Source organism: Petaurus breviceps, unplaced genomic scaffold (genome assembly GCF_028583685.1).
Source record: "Petaurus breviceps papuanus isolate PSGF00001 unplaced genomic scaffold, PetGlider_PUasm1.0 90895, whole genome shotgun sequence".
NCBI lineage: Eukaryota > Metazoa > Chordata > Mammalia > Diprotodontia > Petauridae > Petaurus > Petaurus breviceps.
Genome location: NW_027187372.1, coordinates 716090 through 739561, shown reverse-complemented (window position 1 = coordinate 739561; position 23472 = coordinate 716090). Strand labels below are relative to the sequence as shown.

General features: G+C 38.8%; 1 long non-coding RNA gene across 1 annotated transcript in view; it reads right to left on the bottom strand.

The window, feature by feature from the left end:
- Positions 1-23472, bottom strand: part of LOC138150969 (uncharacterized) — a 144798-nt gene that overhangs the window by 15093 nt on the left and 106233 nt on the right. The window contains exon 2 of the long non-coding RNA XR_011165708.1: positions 10393-10503. This is a non-coding gene — a long non-coding RNA (uncharacterized lncRNA). The remainder of the gene's footprint in view (positions 1-10392; positions 10504-23472) is intronic.

Sequence of the window (23472 nt, the reverse complement as noted above, 5' to 3'; positions counted from 1 at the left end):
ACACACACACACACACACACACACACACACACACACACACACACACAAACTAAAAAGTCACATTCACCCAGGGTTTTCGAAGGAACATATGGATGGAAGGAGTACACTAAAATGCTTCACAGAAGAAGCCAAGGGGGTAGATTCAGACACTGCTCCTAAGAGACTATTCTCTCACCTTCTTTGGTAGCACCTGGGTGACCAGAAAGCTTTTCAAAACTGAGCACGACAAGTAAGTGGAAGAAGGAAATGCATCAGAGAGGCAGAAAATAGAGACAAGAGAGACAGAGTGAGAGAGACCCTTCTTGGCATGTAGTCTATCAAGCAGAGATCAGTTTGAGGACTGTAGCCTGGAACGCAGGAATCTGACAAGAAATTCTTAACCTTTAGTCATTAAAATACTGCCAGGAACTTGAAAACTTTTGGGTAGGTACTGGGTTGCCAATCATTGAAGGTCTTCAAACTAAAACTGGATGACTACTTGTCAAGGATGCTGTAGATGGGATCCATGCATTTGATGACCTCTGAATTTCCTTCCGATGCTAAAATTGTAAATTTTATAAATTAATATGAAATATTATTTTATTTATATTTATTAAACATTAACATAAAATAAATTTTATAAATTAATATGAATAATAATTTTGGATGGGGGAAAGGAAGGAATTAAAATAAGAAATTACTTCAACAAAATGTCATAATAATTTCCAAAAATAGAAATATATGGAATTCTAGATAACAGTTTCAGAAAGCTTGGGAGTATCACAGAATGACAAAATTTCAGAGCTGGAAAGGAACTTGGAGGTCAGCTAATCCAAATGGCACTTGGGCAAGAGTCCCCTCTACAACATTCCCAACAGGTGGTCATTTGATCTTTGGCCAAAGACCCCCTTCTCGCAATAGAGAACCTCCTAAAATCCTAAGGTAATCTATTCCCCTTTGGGGTACCTCTAACTTTTAGAAATTTGTTTCTTATATTTAATTTGAATCTTCCTCTCTACAATTTCCATTTACTTCTAGTTCCGTCCTCTGTGAAGAGGAGAACAAATCTAATCCCTCTTTTCTATGATGTAGACCTTTCAGATACATGAAAACAGCTATCATATCCTCCACATCTCTTCTCCAGTCTAAACACTCCTAATTCTTTCACCCAGAGATCATGAATGTAGCATGACCTTTGTGTGTATGTGTGTGTGTGTGTGTGTGTTTTACAAGGCAATCAGGCTTAAGTGACTTGCCTAAGTTCACATAGATAGTAAGTGTTAAGTGACTGAGGTCAGATTTGAACTCAGGTCCTCCTGATTCCAGGGCTGGTGGTCTATCCACTGTGCCACCTAGCTGCCCCCATGTAGCATGATCTTAGAAGCCTTTACCATCCAGATCATCCTCCCGTCAACACTCTCCAGATGGCAAATGTCTTGCATCAGATGTGGTGCACAGAACTGGGTGTGACATGATCTGGCCAGGGCAGAGTAAATACAACTCAGTAGAACTATTGCCTCCCTCATTTTGGGCAAAATACTGATTTTAATGCAGCTGAGGAAAGCATGTGTTTGCTTAATTGGCTTAGTTTCTTTTACTTCCATGTTACACTGCTGACTCATACTGACCTTCTAGCCCACTAACAACCCAGATATTTTTCACACAAACTATTTTCTATCCACGCTTCCCTAGTCTGTACTTGAGCAATAGGTGGTTTTTTTTTCTTTTGATCTAAGATCAAGGCTTTATATCTATCCCTGTTAAATTTCATCTTGATAATTTCATCCCAATTTTCCAAGGACATTCTATTTTTCTAAATGTATTACCTGTCTCAATTTCATTGAAAAAGGTGCTATACCTGGAGTAAGGAAGACCTGAGTTCAAATCCAGCCTCAGACACTTACTAGCAGTGTGACCCTAGGCAAAGTCACTGTTTCTCACCTATTAAATGAGAATGATAGCAGTCCCTTCCTCTCAGGGCTGTTGTAAGGATAAAATGAGATAACATCTATAAAGTGTTTAGTGCAAAGCCTAGCACATAGTAGGTACTGAGTAAATACTTGTTCCCTTCTCTTCATTGAGCCCCTGGAAGGCTGGGTAGCCCTCCTGTGGTTAATGAGCTACTTGGTTCCAGCAGTCTTGACCTGGGAAAACTGTAGAAAGTGGAAGCAAATCTCTTTAGACCGAAAATCCTTGACCAAGGGTTTTCAGGTTGTACTCTATGTGAAAACAATGCAAATCTGGCTCCATTTGAACACGACTATAGTCTTTACTGGACACAATAATATCCAGAAATCAGCAAGTTTCTCACATTCACTTACTACCATGTTTCCCAGATAATAAGACACTGTCTTATTATTTTTTTTTTGAAAGAAAACACCAGAGGGCTTATTTTCAGGGGAGGGCTTATGTTGTCCTGCCTCAGCTCTCCTCCGCAGCACTGCTCTCAATGGCGCCAGCAAGCAAATCACTGGGGGAGAACAGGATGACGCACTCACTGCTGCAGCTCTGATTGGATGCAGCTCGGAGCGCAGCGTGCGTTTCACCGGGGGGGGGGGGGTGATGGTGCATACAGAGGCTACCGTAATGTAGCATGTAGCGCAGGGGATCACCTTCACTACAGTAGCAATCTCAATAGGGCTTATTTTCAGGGGAGGGCTTATTTTAGAGGAATCTTACACAGTAAGGGGAGGGCTTATTTTCGGGATAGGTCTTATTATCGGGGAAACACGGTACTACCACACCTGTTACTGTTACATCATGAAGGAACAGGACAGATGAAGGAGATGTACAGACATAAAAAGATGGTCTATGGCTTTTTGTAAGGGTAGCCCTTTCTATGGGCTACCGAGATAATGTCTGCTCTGAGACCAAGTTCACTACCAACTTACTGAGCAAACAAGAAAACAGGAAGAAAATAAGAATGAAGTACAGAAAAAGTCTACCGTGCCTCTAAAGGAAATCACCAGAACATAACCTACCCTCATTGTTTTTCAGTAGTGTCTGACTCTTCATGACCCCATTTGGGATTTTCTCGGCAAACATACTAGAGTAGTTTGCCATTTCCTTCTCCAGCTCATTTTACAGATTTCATACCCCATGTTCATACATTTTATCCCCATAACAGTTTCTTATCCTGACAGATTCATTTTAGCCAGTGTTTCACAAAAGCATTGACCAAAGAGGACTACTAAGGGGGATTTGAATTCTGTTTATTTCAAGTCCTTAGGGGCAAAACCCACTCTTGACAGTCTTGCAATTGAAGATTGTAATAACATTCTTTGTTGCAAGGTTTTTAATTTCTTTTTATCCATTTCTTGCATGTTTAATGATTACAGTGAGAAATTTGCATCTACTAATCTCCCCCAAAGAGGGAGTGCTGCCTTACCTCTCTGGTACCAACACTATTTTCTAAAAGAGAGAATCAAAGCATAAAGTGAAAAACCTCTGTCAGATGAGCGGAAGATAGCTTGTCATGCAGAAGGTGCTGCAAAAGCCCAAGCAGACAATCTTGACAGAGGGGGTTTTCTCTCTGATAGAATTACCAAAATTAGTGGCTGAAGGGAACAGAACAGATGTTATAGATTTCAATTTTGCTAGAGAATTTGGCATACTTTCTCAAGGAACTAGATCTGCAAAATTCATCGGCACCATCTTGGGTACGAATAGCATTGCGTAGAACAAAAAAATTGGCTGCAAGACCACCAGGAAGGGGACAGTGTTTAAAGCCAAACTATCCCGCAGTGGAGGAGATGACACAACAGTGGTTAAGATTAATCTTATTTGCAACCTCCTTGGCTTGGAAAAATAATAGATAGCGCTTCATGAGAATTGGCAGGTAATAAAAATAGTATTATTAATACCATATGTTTTCCATTGCTTTTTACTTTGCAAACTCTTTTTACATCCATTATTTCATTTTGGTCTCATTCTGTGCATCAAGTGCAGCATAAATTATTCACATTTTGAAGGTGAGAAAACTGGGGTGCAAAGAGACTAAATGACTTGTCAAAATTCACAGTTTTCCATCCCAGCCCATGAGGTGGGGCTGCACAGCCTAGTAAAAGCGGGAGACAAGAACCAGAAAGAGGATAGGAAGATATCCCCAGCACCAGCTTATCAGTTAGTATCTGTGTTGGATCCTAAAGGCAGTGGGCTACAATTTCACTCCAAAAACAGGAAGGGGATCCTGAGTACAACTGGCATTCATTTCAGTAGACAACCAACCCAAGGTTAACTTGATGAAAGGACACTGGGAAAGGCAGGCCCTGGATCAAGTTTGGAGTCAGCAGGTGAACAAGAGAAGAAGGCAGAAGTGGCAAGGCAGTATATACAGTGACCAGAGGGCAATTTGCTGACTCCACCGCTCTGCTGAAAGCTCCCTCATTAAATTGGAGGAAATTCAGCCCTTATCTTCCTCCATCATCTGCTAGATGACTGAGAGCTAAAGCCTGGTAAGTGGTAGTAAAAGAAGTAGAAACCAAGTCTTCATATAACCATACTATTTAAAGCTAGAAGAGACCTAGACGTGCTCTAATCCAACTGTCTCACTTTACAGATGAGGAAACAGTGGTAGTATGGTCCAGTGGAGAGTGTGCTAGTCTTGGAGCAGAGAGCAACCTGGGTTTTAATCCTATTTCCATCTCTTGCCAATCATGTGACCATGAAAAAAATCACACCTATTGATATGGGAGGTATTCCCCCATCAGTTATCTATAGATAGTCAGACTTACCTGAACTTCATATAGTATAATGTAAAAAATATCTGGGGAGGCTAGGTGGCATAGTGAATAGAGCACTGGCCCTGAAGTCAGGAGGACCTGATTTCAAATCCAGCCTAAGACACTTAACACTTACTAGCCGTGTGACCTTGGGCAAGTCGCTTAACCCCAACTGCCCCCCAAAAAGAAAAAATATACATATCTAATGTGTTTACCTTGTAGGGGTGCTATGAGGATCAAAATTCATAAAATGACAAATCCTGTGTTGTAACTATTATTATCTTCTTGAGTGCTATTCCAATATCTCATCATGGTGTGAATTCTGCATGCCTTACCCAGCTGGAAAGATTTCAAGCCCTTTCCTAGTAATGGCATATATATGCCTGTTATCTGAATGAGGTTCCTCAAGAATTTGACCACAGTTATTAATTTTTCATCATGACTTACCTACTTGGAAAGACTTCAAGTACTCTTCTTGTGATTGGGTATTTGCCTATTATTTAAGTGTCCTAAACTTACAGAGTATCCTAAATTCAAGAGTTTGGCCACAGGGTCATGGATTTTTTCAGTCACAGCTACTTTCAAAGACTGTTTGTTACGTTGTAGAGGAGTTACAATCTGTATTAATGAAATGGTTGTTATTGATGCTGGGATCAATGTTAGTACTCCCTCCAATGATGCAGATCAGAGCCCACCCCTGTCTTCCCATTAGTCCAACACAAGAGTCCACCCAACATTCTAGTGGCTTTCACCATTTATAGGGAATCCCTTTTCCATTTGGACTCTGTGTTGGACATCCTCCATGACAGCAGCAAATATTTGGTGAGCATGTATGTCCTTGTTTTATGCCTTGCTTAGTATTAATCATCAGGGGTTTATCAAAGTTATTTCTGTTATTAGATCTTTCAAGAAACTTATGTGGTTTTAATATATGCATGGGAGATATTTTTTTGAAAGAAAGCCTTCAAGGTGGCATTTTGCTCTAATGAATCAAATGCTTTTTAAAATAATGAAAATAGCTACCATTGATATAGTGCTTTAGAGTTTGCTAAGCAATTTGCATGTGTTATCTAGCTAACAAGCAATAAGATGAGTGAAATTTTATATTCTCTACAAGTGTCAATCAATTGACTAAGTTTAAAGATTTTGTCTGCTGTAGAAAAGCATTTGCAAAAATTTGTCTGTTCCTTTCTGAAACCTTCACCAACAATGCCCTCAATGTGTCTGCAGATCATTATCATTAAAAATGTTATAGAAACAAAAAACTAAGCATATGGGACAGTAGTTATTCTCTCAGTATTTTTTATTCACTTTGAACTTGATTTACAAAAAGACAAAAAAAGGAAACATTTCCATGTACACAGCATAGCATAAAAAAGAGGATTCAATATAAAACCATGAATTTCCATTTCACAGTTTACTTTTTTTGAAAAACTATGTAATAAATACTACATATTGTTTTCAAGGCTATCCTGCTTTTCTGTGCTTCCTTCTAAGTTTCATTTTGTCCTCTGCTGTGCTCTTTTTATTTTTTTCCTCCTTCCTTCCCCACCTCACCCTAGAGAAGGCTACCATTACACACACACGTATGTATATGCATATATATATATATATGTAACACCATATAATATATACTTTTATTTAACAGTTCTTTCTCTGGATATGGATAGCATCTTCATTCATAAGTCCTTTGTAGCTGATTTGAGTATTTGCAATACTCAAAATTACTTAGTCATTCAAAGTTGTTCTTAGAACAATATTACTAGTACTGAGCACAATGTTCTCTTGGTTCTGCTCGTTTCACTCTTCATTGTTTCATGCAAATCTTTTCATGTTTTTCTAAAATCAACAAGTTCATCATTTCTTTTTTTTGCTTTTTGGAGGGCAATTGGGGTTAAGTAACTTGCCCAAGGTCACATGGCTAGTTTTGTGTGTGTGTGTGTGTGTGTGTGTGTGTGTGTGTGTGTGTGTGTTAAGTGTCTGAGGCTGGATCTGAACTTAAGTCCTCCTGGCTCCAGAGCCGGCACTCTACTTATGGCGCCACCTAACTGCCCCAAGTTCATCATTTCTTATGGTACAGTAGTTTGAAATATAATCATACACCACAATTTGTCTAATGTTTAGACTCTAACCATTCCTCCATTGATGAACATCTCGATTTCCATCAATATCTTTTTTAATAATATCTGAGGGTTTTTTTACACACCTTTAGTATACATGGTGTAGCCTACACATGCCTATCTTTTTCCTTTCCATTACCCTTTGGGTTTCTTTTAAAAACTTTTATAATTGATCCCTGAATACCCTCAAAATTATGTTGTATCCAGCACAGATGTCCCTCTGTGTGTGTGCTCAGTTTAGTTCAGCCACTTTTCCCATCTTTGTTCTCTTTCAAGCCATTTCCACTTCCTCATATAGCACATGCTGATCTACAGTATTAAAGTAAAAATGTGGTAACTGTACCATCCTGGACAATGAAGAATTTGTTATGAAAATATTCACAGATCTTTTTTATTTCTTGCATGATTGTTGTCCTCTCTTCATTTTCAACCTGAATGCCCTTAGAATTACTTTATCTATTAGATATCATGCAAATCTTTCTTTAAACATGTCTCTTGATACCACTTCTCACTATTTTATGAGGCAAAACCACTCATAATCTTCCACTATCCTTCTCCATAAGATTTTACAAACTAGTTTCTCATCTAAAATGATGTTGTCCTTGGCTGTCATATCTTTCTTCTTAGCAAGGAGATCAAATGTTTCTTTGTCCATTGAGCTGGTTTGTTGGTTCTTCCATCTTTTTATTATGGTAGTTGATTTACATTGATTAATTTCTTTAGGAAAGGGTTATAATGCATGCCAATATCCTTTTCTTCATCTCCTTATCATTTTACCATCTATCTACAGTCAGATCAATCAATTATGATAAAGATTAATATTAATACAAAATCTGATCAGTTGAGAAAAACATACTACATACAATAAAGATAACTCTAGACTGATCTATTTCAGGTTGGAGTACTTGTAACTACAAACCAGTAATACATCATGTCCTAACTACTAAAATATAATGAGTTTCCTTTGTCATCATGTTGTTTTGTTCTTGTTGTGTTCAGAGCCTTCCTAATACCTTCTTAGAGAAAGTAGTCATGATATGTAAGGACTCTCCTGTGAAGTCTTTTGACCTTTCCCTTACTCCAAAACTATGTTTTCCAACATTTTTTCCTTATGTCCACTTTTATATTAAACTTTGTTTAGAGTTGTTCAAAGATAGGAGTTGACTCAAGGAGTTACCCCTCCTTGGGGGGTCTTCAAGCAGATGGCAACTGATATATCTTCCAACTCTCAAATTCTGTGGTTCTGTGATTCCTATGCTGAGTATTAAATTATTTGTTGACTTGATTTGGAGGGTCTTTTCTAGTTCTTTAAAGAATCTCCCCACCTCTGCATCCTCTGCAATAGATGTTGACTCACATGCAAAAATTATCATGGTAGTTTTTGTTGTAAATACATATGAAGGGCACTGCAATGCAAGATGATCAAATTGCCCATAAAATGATGTTTCTTCTTGCCTCTAGATGCACAATAAACCTAACTCTGCCAACTCCTTTATTCAACTCTCAGAGGAGAACCAGTGAGTCATCCTTACATTTAACTGAAACTTTCTTTTATGCTTCTGGTTTCATTTCTAGCAAGACTGTCAAGATTGATAAGATTCATTTCCTCTAGTAGTATATCCATTCAGTCATTGACAAGGATCTCACAGTTAGAATGCCAACTAGCCTCCTGCTGATGAGTTCCTCTTATCTAAGCCAGTCCTTAGAAAGCAGACAAAGTCTGCTTAAAGCTTTTCTAGTATGGCAGAACATGGCCATGGTTGGAACTCCATTGCCATAGCCATTAAGAACCCAAGGGCATCACCATACGACCGTGAGGCATAAGATGGAGGGCGTATCTGTATCAGTAAAAATACAGACTCTTGAATAATATAGTAGAAATATATTATAGAAACATACATATATGTACAGATATAAATATCAAGTTTTCTGACTCCTGACCTCAGTCTTATTTCTCTACTAGTGATGACTTGCAGAGCAGGTTCAATCCCAGTAATAACAAGTAATACTTAGTTCTCTGAGGTTTGGGGGATAGAGAGCACTGTTCAATCATTTTCACATGTGAGTCACACAGTGACCTTGTGAGGTTGATATTAGAGATCTTCTCTTACGGATGAGGAAACCAAAACTCAGAGAAGTTAAAGCCTCTGTATGGGCACACAATTTCTGTCAAAGGTGAGATTTGAACCCTGGTTTTCCTGACAACTTTATTCACAAGGCAGTTTCCCACAGAGGCAGGTACCCCTGAGGGTTAAAAACATAGTTTTCTCTGGGAAGTGTATTAAATTATTTTCAGGACACAAGGGTATCACTTTTGGAAACCCCTTCATGGCAACAAATTATATCCTGATGATAAAGCTTTTCTCTAAATTAAGCATTTTAATGGCTTTTATCACAGAGACAGAAATGGGCTTCCTGTGAACTTGACTGGGACCTTTCTCTAAATGTATTTCCTAAGTACACTAAGTGATTCACAAACACTACCCCTTCCCACATTTCTATCAACCAACAAAATCAATTATTAAGTGCCTACTATGTGACAGGCATTGTACTAAGCACTTATGGACATCTGTAGAAAGAATGAAATAATCCGTATTTGGAATGAGCTTATATTCTAATAGGGGAGACAACAACATTTTTTTAAAATACATGGCATAAATAAAAAGGAAATCAATATAAATATACACAAAGCAATTAAATACAGGGCAATTTGGAAGGGAGACAGTATCTAGGGATCAAGATGATGCTCAAACCACATTGTAAAGGAAGAGAAGGAATCTAAATGAGGCAAAAGTGGTAAAGATCATTGACACTGCAGATGGGTTATCTGAGCCTCAGGGAAATTAAGCAATTTGCCCAGAGTCACATGACCTAGCAGAAGCAGGTGCTTGGTTAGACGTCAAAAATGCATCCCAAGCCATCACCAATTGTCTTGACTTTTGTCTTACCACTGGACTCTGATGACACTGGAAGTGAGAGTGAGGCTGTCACCTTCATGCCACTCTTAAATCCAGTTTATGCATAAGTCAGAAGACATAACCCATATCATTTTACTATTTTTGCCTATTTCAAAGTCCTATGGCAATAGGCAGGTGATGAAGCAGCAGGTGTGGATACATTGGGAGCTGTAGTCACAACCCTGCACTGAAGAAGTGAAGACCATAGTATCATCTTCTCACTGGACTGAAGCAGCAGTGAAATTCAGCAGCTCACTGGATGTCTAAGCAACCTTTTTTAAGGATTACACTGCTCAACTTCTGGCATGAGAAAGGGGCTAGAAAAGGTGCCCTAAAAATTTTCTGTTTCTCCTAACCTAACACTGGCCTGATTATCACAGCAGCTAGCAATCTTCCCCTGTGGTCAAAACACACACACACACACACACACTGTACAAAAACTTTTACAAAGATGATTCCACTCGCCATTGGTAAATGGAATGTGCACATGCTTATGGACAATATGAAATTCAATAAAACCAAAAGATGAACAGCTTTTGTTGCAAGAGAATTTAGCAGGTTCTAAGTCCAAATAGCAGCTCTAAGTGAAACAAGGCTGGCAAAAGGTCTACTTACCAAAGTCAGAGATGGATACAAATTTATCTGGAGAGGCTGCAGTGATGGGGAGCACCAAGAAGCTGGCATAGGCTGAACAAAACTAATGTGGTCGACAAGCTTTTATGCCTCCTAAAAGAAATGAATGACAGACTCGTGACAATGTGATTACCACTTGAAGGAAAGCACCATGCCATCATCATCAGTGTGTATGCTCCCACCATTATGAACCCCAAGGAGGTCAAAGAAAAATTTTATGAAGACCTAGAGATTCTCACCATCAATGTGCTGAAAGAGGAACAAGCTTGTAATTCTAGATCTGTAATGGTAGATTAGACACAGAATATCAGATTTGTCAGGGAGTCCTTGGGAAGAATAGAGTCAAAAACAGGAATAGTAATGGTCACTTACTACTGAAGATTTGTGAATCTCTCAACTTTCTCATCATCCACAATGTCTTCCATTTACCTAAATAAAATAAAACTTCATGGATGCACCCTTGAAGAAAACATTGGTATTTGATACACTATGTCATTGTGAGGAGAAGAGATAGACAGAATGTTAGAGTGACAAAGGCAATGTGTAGCACAGAATGCTGGACTGATCACAGACTTATCTTCTCCAAACTAAACATTCCCATTCAACAATAGCGGTGGCCCCAAGGCAAGATGACTACTAGAAGACTTAATGTCAACATATTAGAGCATTTCTCCATGCATGTGCAGGTTGTTGATAACTTGGGGGGAAAGCTAAGCCAACACATAGTTGACAACTGTAGAGCAGAAAAGGAGTGGGCAGCTTTCAGAGATTTGGTGTAAAGCACTGCATTTACTTATCCGGACCAGAATACTCACAAATATCAAGATTGGTTTGACAAAAATGATGGAAAAATTCAGAAACTGCTAAATGAAAAATGAGAATTCCACAGGGTTTATCAGCATAATAACTCATTCATCCCTAAGAAGGTAGTATTTAACTCCAACAAAAATAAAGAGCAAGCAAAGCTTAGAGAGATGCACAATTTTTGGCTTAGTAAGAAGACAGATGAAATTCACTTTTACACTGATAATAACAAGCCAAAATGCTTTTATGATGCCCTGAAGGTTATTCATGGGCCAAAGACCTGTGGTACATCTCAACTACTCAGTGCTTATGGATCCACATAGATTAGTGATAAGGACATGATCCTGGAGAGGTGTACTTTGTTTTTGATATATTTGATGGACTGAACACTTTCATAGAGTTCTCAACACACCATCATAAACCAATGCTGAAACCATTGATTGTATACCTCAAGCAGAAGTCAATCTCTCTGAACTTCCAGCTAAAGAAGAGGTTTTGAATGCCATTAGGCTCTTTTCATGTGGCAAAGAGCCTGGTGATGATTCTATTCCAGGTGAGATTTACAAGGTGGGCTGTCCACTGCTCATATAAAAGCAGATTGAAATTTTCCAGATTATGCAGCAAGCAGAGGTTATCCCAGGAGTACAAGGACACTTCTAATGCCCATCTCTATAAAGGAAAAGGAAATAGGTTGTCCTGTATCAATCCCAACAGAGTCTCTCCCTTGATCATTGCTGGCAAGATTCTTGCCAAAGTACTCCTTAATAGGCTGACCCTTCACTTGGAAGATGGTTGTCTACCCAAGAGCTATTGTGGCTTCAGAAATGGCTAAAGAACAGTCGATACGGTGTCTGCTGCCCAACAACTCCAGGAGAAATACCAGGAGCAGAACAGAGTTCTATACACAATGTTCATTGATGTAACCAAGGCTTTCAATACTGTCAGTCATGAAGGCTTCTGGAAGATCATGATAAAATTTGGTTACCCAAGGATATCAATATTGTATGCCAATTCCATGACAGCATGCTTGCATAGGTTCTGGATAATGGACAATGCTCTCAAGTTTTCCCAGACACCAATGAAGTGAAGTGGGGTTGTGGACTTTCTCTTAGGCTTTTTAGCATATTTTCAGCAATATTGTCAGACACCTTCAACAAAGACCAAAATGGCATCAAGATCAGCTACCAAACAGATCACAAATTATTTGACTTGAAAAGGATGCAAGCCAAGACTAAAATGGAGGGAGAAATGGTGCTCAACTTTTTGCTCCAAGATCATTGTATATTCAAATGCAGTCTCTGAGGCTAAGATGCAACAAAATATGGCTCAATTGTCTGCTACTTGTGCTAATTTTGGCTTAACAGTTAACACCAAGAAAACAGAGGTTCCCCACCAGCCAGCACCACACCATTCATCCATCCATTCAGTTACAGCAAATGGAGAAATATTGAATGCTGCGAATAAGTCCACTTAGCTTGGCAGTATACTTTCCAGGGATATATACATAGATGATGAAGTTGAGCCACATGTTGCCAGAGCTAGCTCAGTGTTTGGGAGGCTCTGAAATAAAGTGTAGGAGAGAAGAGGTATTAGGCTGTCTACCAAACTGAAGGTCCACAAAGTCATTGCACTGTAAATCTGTGAAACCTGCTCAGTATACCAGTGCCATACCAGGAAACTGAATCCCTTCCAGCTGAATTGTCAGGAAGATCCTGAAGATCACCTAGCAAAATAAAATGCTGGATACTGAGGTCCTTTCTTGAGCTGGACTACCAAGTGTTCAAACTCTACTGCAGAGAGCACAACTCTGATGGGCTGGCCATGTTTGCCTTAAAGGATTATTCTACAGACAACTTGCATAAGGCAAGTGCTCACATGAAGAAATGATATTAGGACATTCTCAAGGTCTCTCTGAAGAACTTTGGAATTGATTGGGAGCCGTAGAAGACATTGTCACAGGGCCACCCAGCATGGCACTCCTGCATCTAAGAAGGTACTATGCTCTATGAGCAAAGAATTGTAGTAGCTCAAAACTAATGTGAGATGCACAAATTTAGAGCAATCTCCACTCCAAATGTTCATATGGAATATTTGTGCCTGATTTGTGGCTGACCCTTCCAAGCTTGTATTGGTCTGATCAGCCACAGTCAGACACACTGTACCCTGACCCCAAAATACTGATGTCATTTTGGTCCTCTTTGAGCATGAAAGACAACTGCCAACAATTATCCCCATTTCACAGATGAGCAAACTGAGATTGAGAGAGGTTAAATGACTTGCTCAGGGTCATATAGCTAGTAAGTCTATGAAGCAAAGTATTGACTCAGGTCTTTCTCTCAGGTTTTATTTTGCTTCCAGACTTTGACACGGTTCCCAGCTCAGAAATACTTTTATCATTTCTGCCTTTTTCAACTCCAGGAGCCCAGATTTTGGTTTGGAAAAGTCATATATAATCAAGAACTTTTTGAAAGAGGTGCTACCCTACAATTCCTTAAACTAGAAAGCCTTCAACCAAAGTTATGGAATCCTGCTTAACCATAGCCAAGGCAAAAGGTAGGAGGGTTAGATGGAGGGGGCAGGGGCATAAAAATACAAAGGGAAAACATGCTGATTTGATGGGATTAGGCAATGAAGATGGAATGAAAAAAATACAAAGGAACCCACCAAACACTCCCAAAAAAATTTAAGCATCATTTCCTAACGATTTGTACATGATTAGTGGCAAAGATACCACTATGGAACAAAGAGGTAGAAATTCTTGGTTGCTCTACTGTGCTAAGTTCGTCCCTAAGAGGCCCTGTGCCAACTGAGATAAGTGTGTCTAAGGTTCCACAACTCTGATGAGAGGGCTCCACAGAGCACAGATCTAAACTAGGTATAGAAGAATCACAGGAAGTTAAATCAATACATCTATTAAGCAGTTGCTATGTGTCAGGCACTCTGCTAAGGGCTGAGGATATAAATACGAACCAAAAAAAGCCAGTCTCTGTCTTCAGTAAGCTTACCTGGGCGGGACAGAAAGTACTCATTTACACATTCAAGAAGTCCAGAGACACTCTTTTCCTTAGAAATAAAACTATCATCGATGTACGTTTAGAGCTAGAAGACTTTAGACAACATGTATTTTAAAGATAATAAAACTGAGGCCCAGGGAGCTCCAGTGACTTGTCCAAAATCACACTGCTAGAAAGTAACAGCATTGGGATCTGAATCCAGGTCTTCAGATTCTAAAATCTAGGGCTCATTCCGCTATCCCACACTATGGGTCTCACACGACTCCACTTCAGCCAAGGTCATTCCAATGAAGCTGGCACTTTCTTAGGCCTTTATCCTAGTTAACAGCACAATCTCCATGGGGACCAAATATCTCAGATAGGGTGAGCAGGTAGGTGCTGGATGAGAACATTCACACCTCTCCTGATGCTGTTCGCTCCAGACAAACTTACTGTCGGGCTAGGTTCACAGGAAGAAGTTATACTAGTCCAATTCACACCAAAGAAATCACTCAGCCATGGAAAGTGAGGACATGCTTGTGGTGGGGGGGGGGTGCCCTTGCTGAGAGGCAGGACATGGAGATGAGGAAGAATGTGTTAAAAGCATTGAGTGTATAGGAAGTTATGTAAAAGCCCTCAAATGGCAGCATCTGTCATTTTTCGGTACGCGATATTTCGCACCAGGATATAGAGTAAGCTGACCAGACTATACTCCAATAGTGTGCAACAAGACTAAAAGAACACCACCATCTTTGTGGCTATCCTCTGTTCTCTGTTCTATACACATATGCCCATGTGTGCCCATTGTTGGAAACATGTGAGTTCTTAGAGAACCAAAAACAAGCCTAGGTAGTTCTCACTGGACAGCAACAAACACCGTAGACATGATGATGATGACGATGATGATGATGAAGTCAAAAATCATGATATAGTCAAATAGTTTCCATTCAACAAATATTAATCAATTATCTACTGTATAGGGAGCAAGATAGGAAGATACAAAGCTTAAATAAGATGTGAAGTGTGAATACTAATTAAACTTATACTTATGTGTGTGTGTGTGTGTTTCAAAGGTAGGTAGAATAAGGAAAGTTAGAGTAGGTACTGTTAGGAAGGAAATAAAACAAGCGTATTAAAGCTAACAACTCCTTTTTTTGACATAAAAGGTTAGCAAAACTTTCTGAGAGTCTTGCTAACGGAGCCCAGAATATAAATGTTGACTCATAGAACAAACACCTATCAGTGCCTACTACATTGTTCATCCTTCAGTTCTCAAAGAGGACCAGTGACATCACAAGGCTGATATCTCCACTGACTCAGGAATTAGATTTAAGTGAGGCAGACTTGTACAAAGTCATCAGCCTCACTCTCTCCTCCAGAGTCATGTGAGGCCAGTGTCAAGATGACTGGCAATGACCTAGGATACAGTGGAGGGACCTTGACCTTTTTAAATTGAGGTCTTGATTTCTCTGAGGCAAAGCCCATTCAAGGACTAAGAGCTAGGTAAGAATTGAGACAAAACATGTAGAGTGCATTGTGTGAGATCAACCCAACAAAGAAAGAGACAAAGATAAACAAGGCATGGTACCTGACTTCAAAGACTTTACCATCCAGTGTGTTCCCATTTCAATGTATGGCAATCTTGGGCGTTTACCTTCATTAATTTTCAATACTCCTAAAAGAAGCATTGGAGGAATTATTTCGCTGAAGAGGAAATGACAACATACGCTACGTTTTGGTCCAGAATGTCTGACTTGTAGAGCAGTCATAGCCCTTTATCTCTTTTTCCAGTTGGAGGTTGACTTTGGAAGGAAAAGGAAGATATGGAATGTGAACAGCCGGTGTGGAGGAACAGGACTTGGTTTTCTGGATCATTGCTTAAGATTCTGTGATGATGAGCTCTTGGCAGGGCTTCTGGTCATGAGGACCAGAAATGGTGTTTTGCTCACCTGATTAAGAAGACTTTAAAGTGAATATTAAGAATGAGGAAGGGGGCAGCTAGGTGGCACAGTGAATAGAGCACCAGCCCTGGAGTCAGGAGGACCTGAGTTCAAATATGACATCAGACACTGAACACTTACTAGCTGTGTGACCTTGGGCAAGTCACTTAACCCCAATTGCCCCTCAAAAAAAAAAGAATGAGGAAGAAAAAAAGTGGTCATATAAAGCTGTACAATAGGATACTGTGAAGCTAAAAGGAACTTGGAAAATAAGTAGTCCCACTTATATTTGAACAGGAATCCCTGAAGTAACTTTCCTAAGAAGTAGTCATTCAGACTATCCTAACTAGACCTCTAGTAATATGGAACTCATTCACTGCCTAACAAAGGAGAAAACTGCACTTTTGGATAGTTACAATTTTTAAAAAACTCTTTCTTTAGTCAAGCCCAAATCAGGCCCTCTGCAAAGTCCAGCTACCAGAGACCAAACGAAATAAGAGTAATCCCTCTTCCATCTAACAACCCTTCAAACAAACAACCCTTTAAACAAACCCAAACAAACTCTTGAAACAGCTGAAATCCCCCTAAATCTCCTCTTCACTGAGATAAGCCTCCTGAATTCCCGAAACCATATTGGACATAGTTTCACTATCCTAGCCCCCTCTCCTGGAAAAGCCCAAGCTAGTCAATATATTATTTCCTAAAATATGGTCCCCCAAATTGAATACACTATTCCACATGTGGCCTGGCCAGGCAGAGTATGAAATAGGAGTCATCCCAAGCCCCTCCATTTTTCTTTTTCTTTTCTTTTTTTTTTTTTTTTGCTTTTTGGAGGCCAATTGGGGTTAAGTGACTTGCCCAAGGTCACACAGCTATTTTTTGTGTTAAGTGTCTGAGGCCGGATCCGAACCCAGGTCCTCCTGACTCCAGGGCTGGTGCTCTATTCACTAAGCCACCTCACCCCACCCCTCCATTTTTCAAATGAGGAAACGGAGGCCCAATGATTTGCCCAAGGTCATACAGATGGAAAGGAGCAGATCCAGCATTTCAACTCAGATCCTCTGTCAATAAAAAATTGTGTTTTTATCACCTTCCTTATTTTTGGATATTATTCTTCTAATAATGTGATCTAATATTACATTGGCAGTTAGATGTCATTGTAGATAGAATACTAGGCCTGGAGTCAGGAAGACTCATCTTCCTGAGTTCAAATCAAGCCTCAGACACTTACTAGCTGTGTGATCCTTGGCAAGTCACTTAATCCTGTTTGCCTCAGTTTCCTCATCTGTAAAATGTGTTGGAGAAGGAAATGGTGAACTACTCTAATACCTCTGCCAAGAAAACTCTAAATAGGATCACAAAGAGTTGGACCCGACTGAAAATGACTAAACAATGATATCATGTTTGCTTATTTTGGCTACTATGTCCCACTACTGAAATACTGTGCTTGCAATTTAATATTAATCTACAATTTTTTTCATAAAACCTACTATCTGGCCACCCTTCTTCCATCTTCAATATGTAGAGTTGGCTCTTTGAATCTAAGTGTAGGATTTTCCATTTATCATTATTCAATTTTATCTCATAATATTCAGCAGATTTCTCTGTCTTATTGAGATTTCTCTGAATCCCGGTTCTATCAACCAATTTGCTAGCTAGCCTTTCCAACTTGATATAATCTGCAAATTTAATAAGCATGTGATCTGTGCCTTCATTCAACTCATTGATAAACTTGTTGAATAGCACAAGGTTACAGATGAATCACTAGAGAACCCTTTCAAGGTCAACATTGATTCATTAATGTCCACTCTTTAGTTCTAGTCATTCAATCAATTCCCTGTCATCCAATCACAAGCCTTCATATTGTCTACAAGTGAGTCTACCAAATACCTTGCTGAAATCCAGGTGTGCTATGTCTGTTCCCTTGGTGAAGAAACCTCATTTAAAAAGAAAATGAGATTAGTCTGGAATGGCCTGTTCTTAATGAGCTCAGCTGAAGAAGAAAAACAGACCAAGTAGTCCCCAATCCAAATGAGAAGATAATGTTGTAAACTAAAATTTTCTATGTTGCAATATATGGAATAAGGATATTAATATAAGCTTGAAATTTTAACAAAAGGAAATTATCATCAAGAGTTGGCAAGACATTGATAGATGGGCATGTCTTTTTCAAAAGGGAACAAGTCTAATAATAATAATTCATGTTTGCTTAGTACTCCAAGCTTTACAAAGCACTTTCCTCCCAGTTATACTGTGAGGTTGGCTAATATTGGAAATACTGAGGTTCAAAGGGATCAAATGACTTTGCCCAGAAACTAAGTATTAGAGCCATGTTTCCTAACTCCAAGTCCAATACTCTTTCTACTATACTAATCTGTCAAAAAATATCTACATGGTGAAAAGCATTTAGGTTGTCAGTAAGCAAGAATTTATTAAGCACCTCCTATGTGCCAGACTGTGCTAAATGCTAGGGATGCAAAAAAAAGAAGGCAAAAAAACAGCCCCTGTTCTCATGGAACTCACAGTCTAATGGAAGATACAGCATGCAAACTAATATGTGCAAACAAGATTTGTAGATAACAAATTGGATAAATCAACTGGAGAAAGCCACTAGTTTTAAGGGGGGCCAGGAAAGAATTCTTGAAGAAGGTGGGATTTTAGTTGGGACTTGAAGGAAGCCAAGAGGCAGAGATGAGGAGGGAGAGCATTGCAGGTGTGAGGGATGGCCAGTGAAAATTTACTGAAGATTAAAAGAGGAAGAAACATAAATCTTATACCATTATCTACAGTTTGAGTGTTTTTGGTCCCATACTACAGACCACACAAACAGCCCAAGGGAAAGAATAATGATTTCTTGACATAGGTTACAGACCAGGCATAGAGGCAAGACAGAGTATTGCTGTTTTGATTCAGTCACAAACAACTCTTTGTGACACCATTTGGGGTTTTCTTGGCAAAGATAATGAAGCAGTTTGCCATTTCCTTCTCCAGCTCATTTTACAGATGAGGAAACTGAGGCAAACAGGGTTAACTTATTTACCCAGGGTCACACAACTAGTAAGTGTCTGAGGTCAGATTTGAGAATTTTACCTAGTTAGAAATCTGTGGACAGTCTAATTCAGCTGGAAGCAGAGCATCTTATAAATTCTTGATAGATGGGCATGTCTTTTTCAAAGGGGAACAAGTCTTGCTGACAATTTTATGTCTCAGAAGGCAGAACAAGGGTAACTGATTCTCTATGTCCAGATCTGTCTGCCAGAAAACTCTGCACATTCTTATGAGTTATACTTCTGTCAATAAAAGGCTGACAATGATGAAAAATGTGGCATGTAAATTGGACACTGCCACTACAAGAGACTATTTGTAGCCTCTGATGCATTTAATTTTTTAGTTTGTACTTGCTTTTCCTTTGTCTGGACTACTCTGATTGGATAACCTGATCCAATTACTTGATTCTTATTAAAATAACTTCTCTGCGGGGCAGAGAAGGTAAGGGAGAAAATTTGGAACTCAAAAACTTGTGAAACTAAATGTTATAAACTAATAGTAAATAAGTTTTTTAAATATTTATTAGGGAAAAAAATAACTTCCCCCATTCTGAATTCCTTTGAGAACAGTTCTTGGCTCATGAACTCTAGATTTCCAATGTCAAACTTGGATTTGGCATCTTGAAACCTCGATTTCTCTCCCTTTACCCACCCAAAAAGAATTCTTGGTATGGACCCTCTAGAAAGCTACCTAAGTATGCTAATTGCATCTCTGTCTGTATACTCTGGACTTAATTCTGACCAACAAGTAATATTGACTGACAAAGCACAAGAGATGAAAAGAAACATGTCTCCTAGACTTTAGAGGAAAACAGATTTTTTAAAAGTTCAAAGGAATAGTAATTTCAAAGTAAGTGATAGGAATGAAAAAGAAAGTGGCTTAAGAGGAAAATGAAAGTCTGATAAAAATGATCCTGACAAGGAAGAAAATTTGGAGGAACAGTTTTCAAAAATGATGTGGCTACACAAGGTATTCTCAGGGTAATCTTGTATTCAAAAAAGTCACATACAAATGATGAGAGGTGGGACAGAAGGTGAATACAAAGGAGTGGCATTAACCCATATGAATATGTACTGTCAGAAAGGACTATTATTTCTGTTTTAAAAGTCATTCTCCATGCTAGAAAATGAGCTTGCCACAAATCTGGAGGACCTCATAGGCTTTTAAAAGTTCTATTTGACACAAGAGGAAAAATAAGAAAAGGGTAGGCCTAATGCTTATGCCAGATGATGTCACATTAATAGATGATAAGGAGAAAATACAACTACTCAGCTCTTATTCTCTGTGTCCTTTCTATCAAGGAGAAAGACATTAAAACTTGAAGAAACAAAATAAACATGGTTAAGAGAGAACTGAAGTTCAAGAGGGTAAGGCTGTAGTAAGAACACACCTCACTGCTTAATATGCTTCAAATCTCATTGACTTAGACAAGTGAGATTCAAGGGCACTGACACATTCACAGATGTAATCACTAAACTGACAATAATCTTAGAAGAATTATGGAGAATGGGAGATGGGTAAATGCTGTCCCAATTTTCAGAAAGCAAGAACATGCACATAGAGTAAACTGTGGTCTGATTATCTTCATGTTAATCTCAGGCAATTTTGTGAACCCATAGAAAGAGAAAGGGTCAATCATTCAATAAGTATTTATTAAGTGTCTATGATGGTCATAATTAAATCATAAAATTGGAGAGTTGGAGGAACCTCAGAAGTGATCATCAGATCTCCATTTGGAGACCTCCACTGATGGATGGGGAACTACTCACTATTGCCTGGAAGCTACCCATTCCACTTACCAATAACTCACATGGTTAGGAAATGTTTCCTTATGTTGAACCAAAACCTAATTTTCTACAACTTTCAGACTTTGGTCATAACTCTTATGAACAAAGCCAAGCATAAATCTAATCCCTCTTACACATAACAACCCTTGAAATATTTGAAAACAGCTACCATATCACGCATAAATCTCTTCTTCTACAAGGCAAACAAATCCAGTTCCTTCAAACAGCACTTACCTGATTTCAAGTCCCTTTAGCATTCGTGTTGCCCTCCTCCGCATATACTCCAATTTTTCTATGTCCCCTCTGAAGTATGGTCTCCAAAAATGGACCACAGCAGTGGTGGTCTGACCAGGATAGAGTACAACAGAATTTGGGATAATTAGGGAAAGTCGAACTGAATTTACTAAGAACAATTCATTACAAACGCCATGTTTTTCTGGCAGGGTTACTAGACTGGTAGATGAGGGGAATGCTATAGATAAGTAACTCTCAACTGTTTGTTCTCAGAACCCTTTTATACCCTTAAAAATTACTGAGGACCCCCAGGAGAATTTTTTCATGTAGGTTATATGTAATGATATTTATCGTAATTAGAAGTTAAAACATTTTGGCATTATTGTGAAAATATATTATTTAGTATTATCATGAAAATAGCTTTGACCTTGAGGTCCCTCTAAAAGGGTTTCAGGGACTCCTGAGGGTCTAAAAACCACATTTTGAAAAGTGTTGCCCTGGAATTAGTATACCCAGATCTCTCCAAGTCTCTCAATTAGTCTCATGACATCTTCATGACTCTATGGAGAAAAGTGGGTTAGACAAGAGTCCTATTAGATGAATTCAAAAGTGGCTGAAAAAATACACCTGCTGAATATTGATTAATGATTGATGAATTGATACTAATCTGAACAAAAGTCTCCAGTGGAATGCGCAAGACTCAGCCCTTGGTCTTATCCTGATCAATATTTTCATCAACTACTTTGACAACTACTTGTTAATAGTGTTAGAGAAGGAATTCCTGCTTCAGGTAGGGATTGAACTAGGTCAACTCCAAGGTTTCTTTCAACTCTAACACTATATAACCAATGATACAGAAAGCCTGCTTCTCAGATGTGTGGATGTCACAAAATTAGGAGTAGTAGTTACTCCTTTGCTAGAGTTGGGATCCAAAAGATCTCAATAGATGGGAACTGTTGGCCAATAAATTCCAACAAAATAAAATTTTATGAAAATAAATGAACAGTAATGTGCTTAGATTTTGGAAAAAAAATAGCTCCATCAGTACACAATGACCTGATTTTGCAGCAGCTCATTTGAAAAAAGACATAGAGGTTTTAATTGACTACAAACTCCATGTTGAGTCAACAGTATGACCTGAATACCAAAAAGGCTAATGTAATCTTGAGCTGATTTAATAGAAATGTGCCATCTGGGGAGAATAAGAGGTAATAATTTCACTGTACTTTGCATTGATCAATTTGTATCCAGAGAATTATTTCTATCCAAGTCTGGATACCACACTTCAACAAGATGGACATATACAGAAAAAGAAGACAAGTTACCCTCTAAAAGCAGGGTTAGAGTTATTCTGTATCAGTACTGAGGTCGGGGCTAGGACCAACAGCTAAAAACTAAAAGGAGGTAGATTTCAGTTCAATATAATTCAAATCAATTCACTAACTAACTTTTTAAAAGTATATTTCTACCTTTAATTTTTATATCACATTCATTTCTGAATATCTCCCCCCTCCACTCAATATTATTCCAATGGATCTATGATTTTATCAGTATGGCAGGTCCCACCAACAAAAGAAATAGCGACTCATTTATGCCTGTCCATCCTATGCAAGCTTTGTCTATGACCTCTTAAAAGTGTACCCTAGAGATCCACCCAATCAATGTGGGGAGGGACTTCCTCACTTACTCCTGACATCCTGAATGTACCAATGTAGGACTCTGGTCCTCCTCTTTTAGCTCCTCTTTCCCACAAAGCCACTAATCCAGCTTCTCTTCCTATCATACAATTCTTTGTTGGCATCCTTTACTCCTGTTTTTCAGAATGGTTTTATGAATGCAGAGTTGGGACACAGAGTGTCCCCTCCTTACATCTCTTTTCAGCTTTCATTTGTTTTGTCTTCCTTCATTAGATTGTAAACTTTTTGAGAGCAGGAACTGTCTTCTACATATTTGTATCCCCAGCACTTACCACAGTGCCTGGCACATAGTAGGAGCTTAATAATGTTTATGGATTGATTAAATGTTATTTCATTAATTAACTCTGCTTTAAACTATGTCCTCTGACTGACCAAAGAGAAAAGCAAACACATTAATGGGGGCACTTGAGCTGTGGTTTTGAGAATTTGAGTACTGAATATCCTAGGGTAGTTATCCATGTAAGAGGAGGGCAGCCCAGGTACCATATAAAGAAACACTTTCCATAAATATTTGTCCAACAATGAGATTGACTTCCTTTTGGAGTGGCTAGTTCCCTAT